Source organism: Onychomys torridus, chromosome 2 (assembly GCF_903995425.1).
Source record: "Onychomys torridus chromosome 2, mOncTor1.1, whole genome shotgun sequence".
NCBI lineage: Eukaryota > Metazoa > Chordata > Mammalia > Rodentia > Cricetidae > Onychomys > Onychomys torridus.
In genome coordinates, this window is record NC_050444.1 from 139,708,343 (window position 1) to 139,729,131 (window position 20,789).

The 20,789-nt window shown below is 46.7% G+C and overlaps 1 protein-coding gene and 1 long non-coding RNA gene across 3 annotated transcripts in view; one reads left to right on the forward strand and one right to left on the reverse strand.

Annotated features, from left to right (window-relative positions):
• Thrap3 (thyroid hormone receptor associated protein 3) overlaps positions 1–6,572 on the reverse strand; it is a 39,328-nt gene extending 32,756 nt beyond the window's left edge. The window contains exon 1 of one of the 2 annotated variants that reach the window (XM_036178102.1): positions 6,484–6,572. The gene's annotated coding sequence lies outside the window, so the exon portion shown is untranslated. Of the gene's footprint in view, positions 1–5,757; positions 6,286–6,483 lie in introns of those variants that run through there. The other variant, XM_036178103.1, reaches the window with a different exon arrangement.
• A 204-nt stretch (positions 6,573–6,776) lies between these two features.
• LOC118577157 lies at positions 6,777–18,393 on the forward strand. Its single transcript, XR_004944171.1, has 3 exons — positions 6,777–7,033; positions 14,086–14,150; positions 17,646–18,393. It is a non-coding gene; the product is annotated as an uncharacterized LOC118577157 (long non-coding RNA).
• Positions 18,394–20,789: the final 2,396 nt, after the last annotated feature.

The window sequence follows — 20,789 nt, forward strand, 5'->3', positions numbered from 1 at the left end:
TGCAGAGTTGTTTCCCTCATATTAATAAAGAGCACAGCATGTGGTAATACATACCTTTAATCCCAGCAGAGGCAGGTAGATCTGTCAATTGGAAGCCAGTCAGAGCTAAAGTGAGACTGTCTCAAAACAAAACAAAAAAAAAACAAAACCTAATAAAATTGTCCTCAAGCATCAAAATAAATATACAAATTTTGCAGGACTGTTTGGAGAAATGGTTCAGAAGTTAGAGTTCTTGCAAGTTCAATTCCCAGCACCCACAAGGTGACTTACAACCATCTCTAAGTGCAGTTACAGAGGATCTGGTAGGACATGGTGCCTCAATGCATAGGAATGCATAGGGTGCACACAAACACATACATGCAGACAAAATACTCATATACATAAAAATAAAGCTTTAAAAATACATATGGTTGAGGATACAGCTCCAGGGTAAGTGTTTGCCTAACATACATAAGGCTCAAACCTAAGTCCTGCAAAAAAATAAAAATAAATTCTGGAATTTTTTCTAACAGTACTGGAAATTGAACCCTAGAGCTCCTGCATGCTAAGTAGGCTCCCTACACCCCAAAACCCCTCATCTTTTTTGGAGGCAGTCTTGCTATGCTACCAGGACTTACTTCAGACTTGCTATGGAGCCCAGATAGCCTTGAACATGTGATCCTCCTGCCTCAGCTTCGGAAGCCACTGGAACTAGTAGAGAAGACACCACACGTGGCAAACTCTGATTAACTCTTACCAGCCCACACTCTTGTACCTGCCTTTCCCTTCTGCTTGGCCTTCTGTCCTCTGAGGCAGGCTAAGCTATGCAGTTACAACATTCCAGATGCTACAAAGTAAACCACAACAAAATGGAGATTCTGAACTTAAGCCAGGTGAAAAAGGCAAGGGCAGTGGACAGATCAATGTCTTTTTAAAGGCACTGCCTTTTAAAACTCCTGGGGCTTCAGTTCCAAAGCAAAGTATCCCCATGTTTTAGGGGTCCCTCCCCCTTCTCCCTTCCTTATCAGGCCAGCCACGATGTTGCACACCTTTAATCCTGGCACTCAGCATGCAGAGGCCAGCCTGGTCTACAGAGTGAGTTCCAGGACAGCCAGGACTATGCAGAGACACTGTCTCAAAAAGCCATAATCAGGATATATTATGTGAGGAAAAAATATTTTCAATAAAAAGTGGGGGAGGATCAGTAAACAAAATTTTGAGGGAAAAAGAAAAGCCTAAATAAAACCCAAAGAGCTGGGTGGCAGCAGCACACCCATTTAATCCCAGCACTTGGTGAGTAGAGCCAGGCAGATCTCTGCCAGTTCGAGGCCAGCCTGGTCTACAAAGCGAGATCCAGGACAAGCACCAAAACTATACATAGAAACCCTGTCTCGAAAAACCAAAAGAGAAAAAAAAAAAAAAAAAAAGGCTCTGGTGAGTGCTAAGGTCCGTGGCAATCGGGAAAAGAAATGTCTCAATCACAAGAGATAGCTGCTATAAAACAGATCCACAGCTCACCAGAACTACTTTTTCAAGAGCAGCCCGAAGATTTACATATATTTTTGCTTTTAGATAATGTATTTGTTTTTATTTCATTTGCATTGGTTTTTGTCTGCATGCACGTTTGTGTGAAGGTGTCAGATCTTAGAATTACAGACAGCTGTGAGCTACCATGTGGGTGCTGGGAATTGAACCTGGGTCCTTGGGAAGAGCGTCAGTACTCTTAACTGCTTGCCATCTCTCCAGCCCCATATATCCATTTTTAAATGCTGACAACTAATTCAAATTTTAACTCTGTATGAGCCAAACAAAAATCAATCTGCAGACCAGATTTAGTCTTACATTTTCAACCTCCACCATAACAAGACAGATATGAATATTCTAGTGGCAGTTAAGGCAGATATACCCTACACTACCAAACTTTTAATTTAAAAAAAAAAAAAAGTGTTCTTTAAGTTTTTCAAGACATGGTTTCTGTTTAACAGCCCTGGCTGTCCTAGAACTGGTTCTGTATATAAGGCTGGTCTCGAACTCACAGAGATCCACCTGCCTCTCTCACCCGATTGCTGGGATTAAAGTTGAGCTTCACCACCACCAGCTCATTATGACTTTTCAAACATACATACAATAAACTCTGATCATTCCAATCCGCTCTATGATCCTTTCTAATCTCCCTCCCCTCTTCCCTAGAACAATGGTTCTTAAACTATTTTTTGTGGTACCAAGGACTGAACCCAGGAGCTTGCATGTAACAGGCTAGTTATTCTGCCACTAAGCTCTTCTATCCCTATTCTATTTTTTCCCCTTTCTTTTTTTCCAGACAGTGTCTGTCTGACATGGAACTCTCCCTATATAGACCAAACTGGCCTCAAACTCATAGATATAGGCCTGCTTCGGTCTCTTGAGAGTTGGGATTAAAAGCATGAGCCACCATACTTTTTCTTTTGAGATGGAGGTATCCAGGCAGACCTTGAATTTGCAAGGATCTTGAATCCCACTGCCTTTGCCTCTTATGCAGCTAAACTTTTTTTTTTAGATTTATATGGATGTAACAGAGACTTTTTTAAAAATGTGCACACTGCACAATTACAGAGATCCTGAGCCTCTTGAACTATGTGAATCATACAGTAATACTGTCCTGACTAGAGAGCACAAAGCTAATCCTCAAACTCTAATAAGCTTCTTTGTAAACCCCTACCCATCATTCTACATCTCCAGGACCATCTCTAGCCTACACTAGCCTGTTCATTACACCCCCTATAGTGTTTCCAAGCTCTGCAAAAGTCATCCATCATATATATCTCTTCCCCCAACCAAAGTCACAAGTCTTTCCAAATCCCTTCACCAACCTACCAGACCTCTAACTCACCTTCAACAGTCATGCCTGTCAGCCACAGGTGGCTTTCTTAGAAAGAAGGGAGGAAGAGATGGAGGGGAAGGAAGAGGAAGGGAGGAAGGAATCCATTCCTGTTGCACACCTGCTGTTCCTTCCACCTGAGAACTCTCGCTCCAATACCCCACAAAACTGGTTCCTTACTCCCCTCAAAAACAAACAAACAAAAAATGTCTGGCCAGGCATGGTCCACACACGCTCCCAGTACTCAGGAGGAAGAGGCAAAGACAGGTGGATCTCTGCGTTCAAGGCAGCCTGTTCTATACAGCAAATTCCTGGCCAAAGACACACACAGTGAGATTCTGTCTCAACAACAAAAATAAAAAACAAAACCACACACACAAAAACCCACTCTGATCAGTTATTAGGTCTTTCTTAATGTCTACAGGAAATATACTCTGCTTAATACCTCCATGCCCTTTTTCTCAATTTGTAATTTACCTATTCACATTGCCTTCTACTGTCCTCAAAACAGTTGCCTAAGCCAGGCATGTCTTTAATCCCAGCACTGGGGAGGCAGAGCCAGGCAGATCTCTGTGAGTTCAAGGCCGACCTGGTCTACAGAGCGAGATCCAGGACGGGCACCAAAAAAGAAAAACCCTGTCTCAAAAACAAAACCAAACCAAACCCATGCGCCCTGCCCCCCCCCAAAAAAAACCAGTTGCCCGGCAGGCCTTGAACTGCTGCTATCTTGGCTTCCTGCACTGTATTTGCAGGGCCTAAGCACAGAGGCTGGAAATGGGCAGGCTTCCAGGCACTATTTGTTGAATCATTCACCCACTCATAGTCAAGTAGTTCACTGACTCTAGATATTTATGAGGCAAGCCACCAAAATCTAGTATTTGACCTAATAGCATTAATTACATTTCCTTCAATTCATGATGTCATAATTCTCAAAAGAAACAGGGTAACATTCTAAAAATCTACCCATTCTAAATTATATAAAAGACAGGTGTGATGGCTGATGTCCTTGAAACATCATCAGAACAGCCTAGACTACAGAGACCCTGTCTCAAAGCAAAAGGGAAAAAAAATACCCAAACCTAAAATAAACTTTAGACTGTGCTCCCCCAGGCAAGCTTATCCCTCCTTTGTGCTAATCTTGGACACACGCCAAGATTTTCTCCCGAAAATTAACCAATACAAAGTAGATCGCTTCATAATCCATACTTACTTTTAATTTTTTGTTTTTATTTTTAATTTTTTTGAGAGTCTTTACACAGGCTCAACTGTCCTGGAACTCACTAAGTAGACTAGGCTAGCACTGACTGAACTCAGAGATCCACCTGTCTCTGCCTCTCAAGTGATGGGATTAGAGGTGTGCCCCACCATGGCCAGCTCTCCATAGTTTTTCCTTCTTTAGCACTGAAGACAAAACTGAGTACTCTAAGAAAGCTCTCTTACCACTAAACTACACCCCAGGACTGTGGTCCATAACTTCACTGACTAACCCAAAGTGTCCATACTTGATATTAAAGAAATAGCCTGAAGCATTAAACAATTACCAGAACCCCACTCAAGTTGAATTGTATTTAGTCTGCAGACTAAAACACCAATCTTACAAAGTGTGACTGTTCACCTTGGCAGTCATTAACACTCAGGAGACAGAGGCAGGAGGAAAGGCCCTACCTAGACTAAATCCAGACCTAGTCTCTAAGCCAATCTATCCATCTATTTCTAAAACTGGAGACCCTTCACAGGTGCTCAAAGAATCGAAAAACAAAGAAATGCTATTTCAATAAGTATCTTCCTCTCTCTCTTTCCTGAGACAGGTTTTCACTACTTGGCCTGGTGGAACTCAGGAGATCTGCCTGCCACTTGTCTTTGAGTGCCACACGATTAAAGGTAAGAACCACCACACTCAATCATGCCGTAACCCTCAAACAGTTCTTTCCATTTACAGACTTAATCAAGCCAGGGTGATGGAGCTTACCTTTGGGAGGCAGAGGAAGGCTAGCATATTCTCCAGTCCCAGGCCAGCCAGATACACAAAGGGACCCTGTCTTTAAAAAAAAAAAAAGCAACCAAGCTACCAAGCTGGGCATGATGGCAAAAGCCTGTAAAATCAGCACTGTAGTAGAGGGAGGAGGGTCAAGAGTTCAAGGCCAGTCTCAACTACTTACAGAGTTTAGAGGTCATTCTGGACCTTGTCTCAGGAAAAAAACAAAATGGGGGGGGGGGGGTCATGACTAAATGGTCTAACTATTTCTTCTTCTTTTTTTTTTTTGATTTTTCAAGACAGGGTTTCTCTGTGTAATATTCCTGGCTGTCCTGGATCTCACTCTGTAGACCAGCCTGCCTCTGCCTCCCGAGTGCTGGGATTAAAGGAGTGCACCACCACTGCATTCTTTTTTTTCCCTTTTATGTCACTTAAGTAGTAAGTTCAGTCACTCAAGTTCAGGACACGCGTCTGCAAACAGAGAACTAAGCCTTGTTTTCCCACAAGTTTCAAGGCACCAGCCATCTTTAGCAGAGTTATACGGAATACACACGACCGGCACCAACTACAACAGACAGGAGGAGTTCCACAAACACAACCAGGAAAGGTCTGAAAAATGACAATCTGCCTTTCCACTCGGGAAAACTACACGGGTAACAAAGACTAAGCGATCTTCAGCTGATCTCACTGAATGTTACAAAAACCCACTGCCGTTGCCAGTGCAGTGCACTGCCATTTTAGAAAAAGAGAAAACAACCTAAGTACCTGGAAGTGAAAACTGAAATTTAAAATCAAAAGCTGGTAAAGCCGACTTTATTGGCTCTCTCCTATTACGGCCTTGCCATATTCCCATATTCGCAGCAGCTTTTCCTTCAAGGCATTTAACAACAACTCCCCGCCACACACACACACACACACACACACCCCGCGTTAACACTGTACTCACACTGATGGCTTCCAACTTCTGGGCCACCAGTGTTGCCGCCAACTACCGCCGCCACGCTCCACCCGTTAAGATCCAGAAGGGCAAAGAAATAGAGAAAAGCTGCTTAAGTGTGGAACACAACTGCTCCTCATAAGCAGGACACAAGCCAATTACCACTGGAATGCAAGTCAGCCTCACTTGCAACCCACAGAAAAAAGTGGGAACAGTATTTTTCCGACAGGAAACAAATTTGGATTATGCCTCTGGGCCAGAAGGCAGGGAAAAACAAACAAGAAACGGGAATATTAATATTTAGTGTACTCCAGGGCCACCTGCGCCCCTAGAAGCCAGAATCAGGCCAATCGAGACTAGGTGGGGGAAGGGCGTTTAAGAGTTTCCGGAAAGACAATTCAATTAATGGGGTTCGTCCGACCAGGGGACGGGGAAGGTGGGCTGGTGGAAGGCGACCCTCCCGCAGAGTGCAAAGAAGTTTGCGAGCTGTTCCAGAGAGAAGACGGCCGGGGCCTGAGGAACTAGGCCGGAGCGGAGGGAAGCTCTGAAGGGCGGGGAGGGGGAGGAGTCGAGCCAGCAGGCCCGCTCAGAGCAGGCCCTAGCAGAGCGCGGGGGAGCCGCCGCACGCTAGGCCTTACCCTGGCCCGGGACCTGCCGCCGCTGAGAAAAGAGAAAAACCCAAAAACACAGACACCAGTCGAGATGTCCTAACCCCCATCAGCTACGTCCACTCACCTGGACCCGCCGAAGCGACCACAGCAGCAGTCTCGCAACGGCACAACCGGCCCGAACCTCACCCCCGCCCGACAGCGCGCCCCGCGTCCCCGCTCTCCGACGACGGCAGCTACCGCCTCGGTCCTCTACCTTCTGGGAAATGTAGTCCTAGATTCACCTCTCCTGACTCACCGGACGGCCTCTCGAACTCTATTTCCCACAAAGCAAAGCGAACGTTGGGCCCGCCGCTGTGCGTCACGCGCCCGCTGATCGACGGTCACGTGGGCGGCTGCGTTGCGTCCCCTCCCCCCCAGCCTGGGTGGCCTGAGGAAGAGGGAGGGAGGTTGAGGTTGACGGAAGGGGCGGGGGCGTAGCTGACGCCGCCGCCCCCACCATTTTGGAGCGGCTTCTCCGGAGGCTGAAGGAGGCCCTGGGCGCCACCCACTCGCCGACTGCCTGTGTCCTCGGAACTTCTCCAGGCTGGCGGCCACCCGGCGACTTGGTTTTCATTCTCCGCCATGCCCTCTTCCCGCTTTGTGACCTTGAGCATATCGTTTCTATATAAAGTGAGGTTCGTAATTTGCAACTCACAAAGTTGTTGGGAGGTACTTAATGAGCACCAGGAATCCCGTAAGCTCAACGGAAAATGGAAAAAGAGTTCTTGTTTTGATAGTGTGACTTGGGAGGGGGGGGAGGGGAGACCCAGAAGCCCGGATGCACCGCACTCTCTCCAGCCTTCCATCCGGTTTCATGACAGTGTGAGCCCAGAGAGGTTCTTGGTTTTTGTTTTAAAGGCAGGGTTTCTCTGTGTAGCCCCGGCTGTCGTGAAACTAGCCCTGTAAACCAGGCTGGCCTCGAATGCTGGGATTAAAGGCATGTGCAACCACCGCCTGGTTTGGCTCAGAGAGATCATGGGCCCAGGAAGTGTGTTAGTACCTGTTGAACCACAAATGTCTTGGAAAGTGAAACCCTGGAATGTGCATTTCAAACAGACCTCTCAGATGATTTTTTTGTTTGTTTGTTTTGTTTTCCGAGACAGGGTTTCTTTGTGTAGCCCTTGCTGTCCTGGAACTTGTGCTGTAGACCTGGCTGGCCTTAAACTCAGAGATCCACCTGCCTCTGCCTCCTGAGTGCTGGGATTAAAGTCATGTTCCACCCCTGCTTGCTGATTTCTTTATTTTTCTTTCTTTTCTTTTTTTTTTTTTTTTTAACTTTGATTTTAGAATCTTCCTCTATATTCCAATCTATCCTGGAAATCACTAAACCTGAAGCAGCCTTTCCTATCTCAGCTTCCTGATTTCTGAGATCTCAGATGTGAGCCACCAAACTCTGTTTCTCATAATCATGCCTACCAATTTGATGTGGGTTTTATAGCAGGCTGGTTTCCTCTACAGTTGGTGCCCTAGTGAACACTGTACATGTAAGAGTTCAAATCCGGGCGGTGGTGGCGCATGCCTGTAATCCCAGCACTCGGGAGGCAGAGAGGCAGGTGGATCTCTGTGAGTTCGAGGCCAGCCTGGGCTACCTAGCGAGTTCCAGGGGGAAAAAAAAAAGAGAGAGAGAGTGAGTTCAAATGTCGCCGTTTCTGAAGTGCATTTACTAACTATTCCAATCTCTGCATACTATTTGTTTTTATAAAAGGTGGTGGAAGAGCAGGTATATGCTTGATGGTCCTTGGACTCCAGATCTATGGTGATCCTGTAACAGTTAGCTGAGTAGTTAATTAGAAGAGGAAACCAGGAAGAGAAAAGCCTGTGGGGTGAGACCTCATTCTTCTGGAATTGGGAGAAGGCAGTGGATCCTGATGTCTTCTAGAACGTGAGAGAGAGCAGGGCCTTGTGTGTGTCACTGCATGAGGAGGAGAAGCACTGCTGACAGGTCTGGAGTAAGACACGTGGAGGGAGCAAATGAAATGAAAGCACCCACCTTAGCTGGAAAATCTCTTCCCATTAGGTACCCCTGAATAAGTGGGGTATGGTGAGGTGGGTAAGGCTGTCCCTCTACCCCAACAATAGGGAAACGAGAAGGAGGGTGGGATCCCAAAACTCATTCAGGACTGAGTAAGTGGCTTGGTGTCCAACAGGAAGGAAACAGATCGCCCCATGCTGCATCCTGGGTTCCCTGTGAGCCCATGGCCAAGCCTAGGAGGTCAGCTGGAGGTCTTTGTCTGATGTCCCCATGCCACAGGTGCACCAGGGTAGTCAGCTGACCAGTTACCTCTCTAGGCACCAAATGTTGGTTTTAGCAGCACTCTTACCCTGTGAGGAAAAGTCACGGAACACGACAAAACCCACTAACAAGAGAGTTATTAAAAGGAGAAAAGGAACAGAGTGAATCAGACCTGCTAGAAAGACACGTGAAGAGGAGAGCACTTGGAATCTACCATTTAAAGACTACCCCCCACCCACCCCCCCTGCGCATGTGCACATGGGCCCACGTGGCGTGGCTACTCCACACTTGGGCGTAGATCATGTGGTCACGCTACACACAATTTACATGGCCATGCAGTGCATGGGTTACATAGGACGCACGACCCAGAAATGACTAATCAGAAATGACTAAGTAAGTGTCCCGCTGGGGCATGCGGGATCATGGGGGTGTGGCTGGAGTTCCTATCACCTACAATTACTAAAGCATGTTTTGTCCCCCACCAGACTGGGAACTCTTTGAGAACAGAGATGAGTTTTGATGGATTTTTGCGCACACCAGGTCATAGGAGACAAAAAATACATACATAATCTGCTTGTCATGAGAGAAATGTCTAGTGCAAGTCAACCCGAAGCTTCTCTGTTCTTAGCAGTATTTTCCCACCTAACTCACATTCTCCTCCTCCTGGAGTATTTCCTTTGAGCAGCATACAGTGTAGTACCTCTTGAGACACTCAGTTTCAATTTAATTGCCAGTTCACAGGCTTTCTGGATGTCTACTACATGCCATGACCAGGGCAAAATACTGCAAACACAGTGGTGAACTAAATGAGGTCCATCTGCCCCTTCTCTGGCCCAGAGACTATCCCATGGGTCCAGCTTTTACCCTTTCTTCTCAGCCAGCCAGTTCCATTGTGTCCCCTTTCTCCTCCACTGATCCAGTAAGTTCATGTGGCCTTTACATCACTCTGTCCTTTGAACCATTTAACTCACTTTTAAATGTTTGGAAGCCATCATGCACCCTGGTTTCCTACAGCAACGTCAAACTGTCTATTACCCAGCTCTCCTTCCCCCCAGTATAGCACTTTCTAATTGATGCAGTTATTTGTGTGTTTGCGTTCTTTGGTTGGTAGGTGGTTGCTATTTTGTTTTGTTTTTCAAGACAGAGTTTCTCTGTGTAGCCCTAATGTTCTGGAACTCACTCTGTTGACCAGGCTGGCCTTGAATTTAGAGTTTTTCCGTCCTGACTGCCCACTCCCCATCCTGGTAGCTGTTTCCAAATTACCACACAGAGACTTAATATTACTTATAAATGTTTGGCTGATAGCTTAGGCTTGTTCCTAGCTAACTCTTACATTTAAATTAACCCATTTCTATTAATCTGTGTATTGGCATGTGGCTCATGGCTTTACCTGTCCTCTAGTATGTCTTGCTTCCTGGGGGTCTGGCTGGTGTCTCTTCTGACTCTGTTCTTCCCATCATTCTCAAAGTGTCTTTCCTGCCTAACTTTCTGTCCAGCTACTAGCCTATCAGCTTTTTTTTTCCTTTGAGCTGAGGATCGAACCCAGTGCCTTGTGCTTGCCAGGCAAGCGATCTACCACTGAGCTAAATCCCTAACCCCTATGAGCTTTTTATTAACCAATGAGAATAATACCTATTCATAGTGTAGAAGAGGAGGATTGTTCCACAGCACTCTCCTTCCATCACATGGTTCCAGGGATCAAACTCAGGCCATCAACTCAGCAGAAAGTGTTAGGATCCTGCCCTTACTCCTGCACATGTGCAGCTCGGGGTCTTGCATCTTACGTCATCAGCAGGCACTGGGACTACATATGGGGGCCTGGTCGCAGTCTGCACCCTAAAAAGCCAGACATGGACCCCCACCCTCTTTTTGTTCTCTACTCTCTGTTCCCTGCTCTGCTCCCACAATCTTTCTCTCTCTCCAGGCCTGGCTCTCCTCTCTCCTATCCCTCCTTCCTTCTAATACAGCTCTCTGTAACTGGAGGCTGTGGCTCGTGACCCTTCCACACAGTAACCAGCACCACCACCAGCGCCATTCATTCCTTCATTGGTGCCGTGGACTCGGATAGGAGATTCTGCTCACTCAGTATCCGGAGCTGAGCATTGTTGGAAACCTATACCGAGGACCTGCAACTGCCAGCTATGCTACACATTTGCCCCGCTGTCACTGCCACCATGGCTGCATCTCCCCCCATCACGTGCTGCCAAGATTGGTGAGTCCCCCACCATTTCCACAGCTGCAGCCTGAGCTATATTCCTTGCACCAGACCCGGGGAGGGGGTCCTCTGCTGCATAACACAACACAGTCTCTCTTGATGAAGTAAGGGATGCTGTCCAGGCCCCTGGGGGTCCTCTGGGTATGTGTGCCCCAGCCCTCACCCTTATTGTGACAACGGTCCAGGTAATTTGTGCTGTTAATGCCAGTTCACAGACTGCCTATTCTCAAGAATGCTTGAGATAGGAGCCTGGGATCCCATTAGTTATTTTTTATTTTAAATTTTTTTATTTTTCTCTCTCAGTGCTGCAGCCATGGGACATAGGGGCAGACACCAGTAAATCTGGCCACATAATGGCTTCATGGGAATTGTCTAACTTCTGCCAGCAAACAGGCAAATGAAAAGAATTGCCTTATCCCCACGCTTTCTACAGAAGCTCTGAACCCTTCTCCTTCTCCATCTCTGATTAGTTGTGTGCCATGTGCAACCACCTCTGTCTATCTGACTTCTGCTCTCTGGCATTGGGCGGGCTGGAACTCACCTTAATGCCTCCCACTCATTCTCAAGCTGCCCTGAGAAGCACAGACGGGTCTAAAAGCAGGCTAGGATCCATGCAAATAAGTTTACAATAATCAGGATGGCTCTTTAGCCAGAGATCAGTTTATAGCCTGCCTCCTGGCAGGTCTTCCTAAAACTGTCCCCAAGCCAGCAGACATAAAAAAAATTTCAAGACACGGAGTAAAATCCATCTCTTGTCTCCCAGAACTCCCTGACATTAGGGCTAAAACTTAAGCATCTGGAGAGCAAGGCTCCTGACCCCACAGGCAGAAGTTTCAACTGTGGCATTTAAGGTGTACCAGGGGAGAGATAAAAAAGCCTGAGAACAGAATTGCCAAGTGCTGTCACACACTGTCTGACTGGCTCCCAAAAGCTGCTGGGTCCCAAAAAAAGAGGCCACTCAGGCTAGTGCGTGCCCTGCCAGGCCATCAATTGAGCCTCATTGAAAGTGCCACCTACAGAGACAACTGGTCAGCTGATTGCACCCAGGCCCCGAGTGGCATGGGGACAAACAAAGACCTCCAGCAGACCTAGGCTTGGCCACAGGCTCACTCGCAGGAACTCAGAATGCAGCATGGAAGTGATCCGTTTCTTTCCTTCTGGACACCAGAGCCACTGACTCAGTTTTGGGGTGTCACCTCTCCTCATTTCCCTATTGTTGGGACAGGGGGACAGCCTTACCCACCTCACCAGATTTAGTTGTACTTTCTGGGTTACTTAATGGGAAAAGATTTTCCAGCTAAGGTAGGAGCTTTCAATTCATTGCTCCTTCCACGTGCCTCACTCCAGACCTGTCAGCAGTGCTTCCCCTCCTCATGCACACAGACCTGATCTTTGCCTTGTCCCTAATTCCAAAGAAATAAGGTCTCATGTACCACAAGCTTTTCTCTTCCCAGTTCCTTCTTGTAATTAACTGATCAGCTAATGGCTGCTTTGCACCACCACAGAACTAGAGTCCAGAGGTCATCAGGTAAGAAACTGTAACAACTCTAAAAGGTATTTACACCCCCAGACCCAAAAGTGTCTGGGCTCTATAAAAACAGGCTTTAATATAACCATCTATTCCTGTTAAATGCTCTCAACAATTGATCACCTGTGTCTCCTGGATGCTAAACTAGTAAAGGAAACAGGTGACTTAAATGATCTGTCTCTGATAAAGCTTAACATGTTCCAATCTCTCCTTCTCTTCCATTAACACTAACCAATATAAGCAGAGTACAATGGTCACTAAGTTTCTCATGGCTGCTTCTTAACATGTTCAAAATTTTTTCCTGAGCTCCAAAAACCAGCTTAAATCCATCTGAACAAGTTGGACCTACTTCAGGCTTTTTCTGTCTCACCAGCATCCTGTCAGACACAAAAGTGGTCAGGGTGCCAAGCCGAGAGGGATGGACAGCTCCAGGGCAGCAGGACAGCCCACCATCCCAAGACGCCTGTCTACCTTGGAAGGCCCTCTTCTCTACCCCTGACCCAAGAGCCAACCAACACCCACCAAGTCAGCTGGAAGCAGTTTTTCCAGGAGAAACAGCACCCCTATTCCTAATCACTCCCTTTTTATAAGAAGCAAAAACTCTTGAATGTTAGGATCCTGCCCTCACTCCTGCACACGTGCAGCTCGGGGTCCTGCATCTTATGGCGTCATTGGGCACTGGCGACTATGAATGCATGGCGTGGTCACAGTCTACACCTTAAAAAGCTGAACTTGGACCCCCACCCTCTTTTTTGTTCTACACAGAGAAACCTTGTCTCAAAAAAAAAAAAAAAAAAACCAAAAATCAAACAAAAAAGAATTCACCTGACCACCTCCTGAGTCCTGGGATTACAAGGCTGCACCTTGTCACCCCACTCCACTCATTTCTTCAACTAGTACCATGGGCTGGTGTCTTGGGGCTTCTATTGCTGTGATACCAAACTTGGTTGGAAAGGGTTTGTTTCTGCTTACAACTCCTGTTACACTCCATCAGTGAGGGAAGTCAAGGTCGGGACTCAAGCAGTACGGAGATCATGAGGTAGGGCCTGAAGCCCAGTCATGGAGGGGTGCTGCTTACTGACTTGCTCCCAGTGGCTCTCTCATCCTCCTTTCCGATAACTCCCAGACAACTGGACCAGGGGTAGCATTACCCTCAGTGAGCTGGGCCCTCCCACATCAATCATCCGTACGCCACAGGACAATCTGCTGGGGACTTCTTCCAGTGGAGGTTTCCTCTTCCCAAATGACTCTGGCTTATGTCAAGTTAACATACAATAGGTCAGCACAGCCAGGCTTTATGCGAGATGCTCAGAGAAAAAAGGGTCAACTTTTTAAAAATAAAGTTTAAAAGTAATTTTTTAAAGAAAGACTATCCAGCCAGTTGGTGGTGGCCCATACCTTTAAATCCTACACTCAGGAGGCAGAGGCAGGGGGATCTCAGTGAGTTTAAGACCAGCCTGACCTACATAGTGAGTTCCAGGCCAGCCAGGACTGTATAGTAAGACCTTGTCTCAAAAATAAATAAACGAGTTCAGGAAGATCCTTCCAAACAAAAAGAACAGCACAGGGGGAAGCCCTGTGGCCTCAAGTGAGTTTGAGGTCTGAATATGGCTAGGTCTGGCGCCAACTCTGAGGAATGGGAACCAAAGCTGCTGATGGCACACAGTCCACATTTGTTGAAATGACCCATCACATGCTGTTTCATCTACAGCGAGCCGGCTTCCAGGACGGAAGAATTCATCTTCCCAGCAATGGGTAAAGCATAAATTGGCAACAGTAAGTAGTCCATTTGGACTTTTCCTTGGTTCCTCCCTGCTCCTGTGAGTTCTTCATCCTGCTCCACCAGCTTAATGTCTCATCCCAGATACACGTGGTCAGGTTGAAGTTCCTGACAACTTCATGCTGCTGTCCTTCCTGCCTCCTTTTATGCGGTGGGTATAAAGGCTATGGCATAGAAAGGCCAGGGAGATAGACTGGGGACTGTTGTTAGCTTTTGCTCTTTTGAGGGTGCACCACCCAGCTCCCAAATAAATCACACATGGAGGCTTTTTTTTTTTTTTTTTTTTTTTTTTTCCAGAGCTGAGGACTGAACCCAGAGCCTTGCGCTTGCTAGGCAAGCGCTCTACCACTGAGCTAAATCCCCAACCCTGGAGGCTTATTCTTAATTATAAATGTCCAGCCTTAGCTTGACTTGTTTCTTGCCAGCTTTCCTTAACTTTAAATTATCCTGTCTACCTTTTGCCTCTGGGCTTCTCCCGTTCTCTTACTTCTGTAAATCTTACTCTTACTTCGTGGCTTGCTAAGGAGCTGGGTGGTTGGCCCCTGAAGTCCTCCTCTTTCTCTGGCTACTTCTTCCTTTCCTTCCCAAATTTCTCCTTCTATATATTCTCTCTGCCTGCCAGACCCACCTATTTCTCTCCCCTGCCTCTCTATTGGCTGTTCAGTTCTTTATTAGCCTATCAGATGTTTTAGACAGGCAAAGTAACACAACTTTACAGAGTTAAACAAATGTAACATAAACAAAAGTAATACACCTTAAAATAATATTCCCCAACGGGACAGGTGGAGATACGTGATGGAAGTCACACAACACAGCACATAGGCTTTGGTGTCCTACCGGAGTTCCTGTTCCAGCCTTGACTACCTCAGCTGCATGACTTCAGGCAACTGAGTCTTCTCTGACCTCAGTTTAGTTTTCTCTTGTATAAAATGGGACAACTGGCTGGACGGTGGTGGCACACGCCTTTAATCCCAGCATTCGGGAGGCAGAGTCAGGTGGATCTCTGTGAGTTTGAGGCCAGCCTGGGCTACAGAGCAAGTTCCAGGAAAGGCACAAAGCTACACAGAGAAACCCTGTCTCGAAAAAACAGAAAGAAAAAGAAACTGTGTCTTAAAAAACAAACCAAAAGGACAACTGCCGTACAAGATCCAGGCCCCCAGCTATTCATGTGACTTTACTGTAAAGCAGTTAAGAAGCGTGAGAAGTTATGGGAGCTCAGAGGAGGTGGTGAGCCCTCATGGGTCACTTAGGTAGCCTAGAGCAGGACTCCTTATCTACCTCAATGTGCTGTGCTTGGTTTCCCTTCAGGTAGGCCAGGAAGTCTTTCTTGAGGTCTAAGGGCTGGTGTCTGTCCTTTCCTCTCCTCTCCTCAGCTATTTTCTTGGTTCAGAGCCTGGTCTGCCAGTTGCCAGCACATGCATTCAGGGATGATCTCTAATTTGTAATTTGCATGCTGGTCTCCTTGATATGGGTGTGTTTCCTCCTTCCTGTCTTGGGGTAGGGACTGAAGTTGCTGAAGGCTTAGGGGTTGCCAGGCCAAAACCAGAAGTTGCTAGGCACCAGAAGACATCTACCAGCTGGGCCTATTGTTTGCTAAGGCCAGACTCCAAGAGACTCAGAGCTGGATTATTCCAGAGCCACAAGGCCTTCCAGATTGGTGTGTGTGTGTGTGTGTGTGTGTGTGTGTGTGTGTGTGTGTGAAGTTAAGTACACCTATCTGAGAAAACCAACCTGAATCTGGCTGTCTTGGTCACTGTCTCTGTCCTTGAGCAATAGAAGCATTGCATCGTTGTCAGCAAAAGAAACAGCTCTCTCTTCAAAGGGGATGAGCTATTGTTTATTCTGGAATCAAATACAAGTGACCATGGCCAGAGAAAAGATTCAGATCTCCCTGAATTCTATATTCCAACGTGGTGACAGTTTGAAGTTTTTATAGTAACAGAAAAGAAAGTCAGAAATCAAGAGACTTTTCAAATATATTGGTGGAAATATTATGTAGGCAGTTATAGAAAAATGGGCACATATTGGCTCTAGGCACCAGATGCTATCCTCTAATACCATTAGCTTTTTAATAAGTCAAAGGAAAGACTTTTTTAGGTTAGTACATTTCTAGAGGTTTTATCTGCTAGTCACAGGATATTAGGTCATAGAAATGAACAAGGAATGGAGGCTAAAGATGGCCCGAGATAGCTGGACGGTGTTGACGCAGGCCTTGGAGGCAGAGGCGGAGGAGGAGGCAGAGGCAGGTGGATCTCTATGAGTTTGAGGCCAGCCTGGTCTACAGAGTGAGTTCCAGGACAGTCAGGGCTACACAGAGAAACCCCGTCTGGAAAAAAACAAAAAGAAGAAGGAGGAGGGAGAGGAGAAGGAGGAAAAGTCACTTTCTGAAGCCACACATAGGGAGGATGGGGCCTTCTCGGGTGGAGCCCTTGACTACCCATGCTTGAGGAGCTTTGTTCAATCTCTAACGGGAAGGAGAAGGATAAGGAGAGAAGAAGGCTATGGATAGAAACTCAGGTCTGACACCGAAACCTGTAAATAAATTATAAACTTATAATCATGCTGAGCGGTGGCGGTGTACGCCTTTAATCCCAGCACTCAGGCAGAAGCAGTCGAATCTCTGAGCTTGAGACCAGGACGAGTCTGAGATCGAGTTCTAGGATGGCCACAAGGGTATTACACAAAGAAACCCTGTCCCCCCCCAAAAAAAAACAAAAACCAACTTATAATTAAAATATATCAAAAGGGGGATGGGGAGATGGCTCAGAGGTTAAGAGCACTGGCTGCTCTTCCAGAGGTCCTGAGTTCAATTTTCAACAACCACATGGTGGCTGGCAACCATCTGTAATGAGAGCTGGTGCCCTCTTCTGGCATAAAGGTGTACATGCAGATAGAGTACTTGTATCTTACACACACACACACACACACACACACACACACACACATATCCAAAGATATAACATCAGTGCATCACTTCCTAATTAGTTTACTATTTTTATTTTGTTTTGTTTTTGAGACAGTTTTGCTATACTGTTTGTTTGGTGTGTGTGTGTGTGTGTGTATGTGTGTGTGTGTGTGTGTGTGATAGTATGGCTTGTGTGCATGCCTGTAGAAGTCAGAAGAGAGTGTTGGATCTCCTGGAGCTGGAGTTACAGTTACCATTCCAAGATGGGTACTGGGAACTGAACTCAGGTCCTGAATGGAGGTCAGAGAACAGTTTGCAGGAGCCAGTTCTCTCCTTTCAGCATATGGGTCCTGGGGATCAAACGCAGGTAGGAAAGCTCGATAGCAGGCTTCTTTACCCACAGAGCCATCTCAGTGGCCCTCCTTTGTTTTCCTATTACAGATTATTGTTGTATTGACAGGACCCCCTTAGATATCCCAGGCTGACCTTGAACCCAGGATCTTCCTGTCTCAGGGATTATAGGTGTATACCACTAGCCTGGAATTACCAGAGCTCCTGATGCTGTTCACTTGTGAACCCTACATAGGTCCTGTACTGTAGTCACCTCTCCTGGCACACCTGCAGTAACTTCAGCCTGATAGTTTGACATTGGCCATGAAAACTGGAGAATTCTACAAACCTCATCCTTCTGGAAAGCAACCCTCCCCCACATCATCTGTATGCAGCCACCAGCACACCGGAGATCGCCAAAACCTCACTGTGACTGAGTTTTCCAGCAGCCTTTGTAGCAGAGTTTCCCCGCAGACAAGCTGATTTAGAATGCCTAAAGAAGACTAAAAACATAGCCGGAGCTGACCATGACCGTCTCATCCTCTCACCTCCAGCTCCTGAGTATTGGGAATTAGACTGTGTGACCACAACCAGAAATGAGGCATTTCTGACGTCTAACTCTGTAGATTAACTGCATACTTTCAATGCATGGTGAGATACAACCCAGCACTTGAAAGGCAGGGGCAAGATGATTGCTTGATAAGCATAGTAAAGTCTAAGCCAGCCAGGGCTACATAGCAAGACTTTGTCTCAAAAAAACAAGCCAACGAACAAAATGTGTGTTTGTTGCTCTAAGTACCTTGTACACACACCCCAGGGCTCATCTTTCTCCTCTCAAAGAGCATGTCCTAGTACCTCACAGAACACACTACTATCCTTTCTAGATGGAAGGAAAATAGACACTTGGGCCGGGTGGTGGTGGCGCATGCCTTTAATAAGCACTCGAGAGGCACAGCCAGGAGAATCTTTGTGAGTTCAAGCACAGCCTGGTCTACAAATTGAGATCCGGGACAGTCTCCAAAGGTACACAGAGAAAACCTGTCTCGAAAAAAAAAACAAAAAAATCAAAACAAAAAAAGAAAATAGACAGGTGGCCTGGCAGTGGTGCTGTGTACCTGTCCTGGAAAGCAAAACAGACAAAACAAACAAATAATTTGGGTTTTGTTTGTTTGTTTCTCGAGACAGGCTTTCTCTGTGTAGCCCAGCTAGGAACTTGCTCTGTAGACCAGGCTGGTCTCAAACTCACAAAAATCCATCTGCCTCTGCCTCCTGAGTGCTGGGATTAAAGGCATGCACTACCACTGTCCGGCAGGCCTTCCAACTCTCCTTATTTAGTCTCTGACCCGTTCCTGTGGTCCATCTTTTTGGTGATGTCCCTATTTGTCCCTCTGTTTAATCTGGTCTCTATTCTTCATTCTGCATCTTGCCATCTGTTCCGGTAGGATCCTTATGTTCTGTGTCCAGCCCAAGCCTTGGGCATGCGTACTCCTCAGCCACAGGAACTGCTCCAGCTGCCTCTGCCGGGGAGCAGAGCCAAGTGGCAGGCAAAGGGGGTGGATGAAAAGACAGGGAACCGGGAAGGTCTCCACTCTTCCCACTCACCCCATCTTTCCCTAACTGTGAGGGCCCTCTGAGAGGCCTGGAGCTCAACCCCAGGACCAAGGACTAATCTGTGTGTCTGACCCTCTGTACCCTCCCCATTGACCCCACCACCAGCTCCCTAAATTTCTCCTCTAGGCTAGTCCAATAGCTGTTACAAAACAGCTGGGCAGGGTAGGACACAGCTGTTTGGGGACTGGATAGGTCCTCAATCTTGGCCCCACCTGGGTAGCAATTGACACCAAACTCATGACTGCCACTGAGCCTAGTACCCTCTAGGGTCAAAAGACCCGAGGTCTGTGACCTCTGCCCTGGGCCTGGTTTTCAGAACCCGAGTGCAATGTCCAAAGCCAGGACATGGTTTAAAGTATTGAATCCCAGAATTTACCATGCAGCCTAGTAACTGGTCCCTGTCACCAGGGCCTGCCTTCAGAGTGCTCTGGCCCTCCCGCTCATATCCCCTGACAGGCCCTAGTGGCTCAGGCTACTGTGTGCCAGGCTAGTGTGGTCCAGGGGCAGGTACTCAGCAAGGCCAGGGTCCTACAGTACAGTCTACTACCGAGTCATACCCTAGCCCCTAAGGACTTCTGAAGTACAGTTTTAGTCAAATGAGAATAAAAGGAACACACTGGGGAAGGGTTAGTGAGGTAAACAGGAAGATGTAACACGAAGCACTAGATGGTCTTATTAATAAATAAATAAATAAAATTTAAAAAAAAAAAAAAAAACTTGGAGCCAGATATTGGGGTGAATGGAAAGGTCAGAGAAACAGAACAAGCCACATCCAACTTCATCTTGCCAGCTTCTCAGCTGATCTTGTTTCCTCAAACTGGAAGCCTCTGAGTCCTCACCCGAGTGGATCTCAGCTGAACTGCTGCTCAAAAGCCTAAAAGCTTAAAAAGACCTCTGGTTCCTGGTCCTCATGCCTTACATACCCTTCTGCTTCCTGACATCACTTCCTGGGATTAAAGGCGTGTGTCTTTCCCAAGCACGACATGAGATCTCAAGTCCTGGGATTAAAGGTGTGAATGCCACCATGCCTGACTTCTATGTCTATCTAGTGGCTGTTCTGTTCTCTGACCCCAGATAAGTTTATTGGGGTACACAATATATCAGGAGGAGGGGGCAGATTGAGGACTGGGAGTGGGTAGGGTTACTTAGTCCATTGCCAGGCAGTGATGGCGCACGCCTTTAATCCCAGCACTCAGGAGGCAGAGGCAGGCCATGTCTGAGTTCAAGGCTAGCCTGGGCTACAGAGTGAGTTCCAGGATAGGCTCCAAAGCTACACAGAGAAACTCTGTCTTGAAAAACAAAACAAAACAAACAAAAACCAAGATGCTAGGCCCAGTAAAGTAGGAAAATACTTTTGGGGGGAGATTTATTATTTATTTTTACTTTTCGAGAAAGTGGTAAATGATTTTTTTTTTTTTTTTTTTTTTTTTTTTTGGAGACAGGCTCTCACTGTGTACTCCTTTCTTGACCCAGAACTTATAGTGTAGACCAGGCTGGCCTCAGACTCACAGAGGTCAGCCTGCCTGTGCCTCCCCAGTTCTAGTATTAAAGGTATGAGGCACCATGCTCAATTTAGATTTTTTTAGTTCAAGTATATCCCAGCCCATGGAGGCGCATGCCTCTATATTGACACTTGGGAAGCTGAGGTGGGAAAATCTAAAATTTAAGGCCGGCCTGAGGCACAAGAATCTCTATTTAAAAAAATAATAATAATAAAGACCAGGCATGGTAACACCTTTTATCCTGTCACTCGGGGGAGGGAGAGGCAAGCAGATCTCTATGAGTTTGA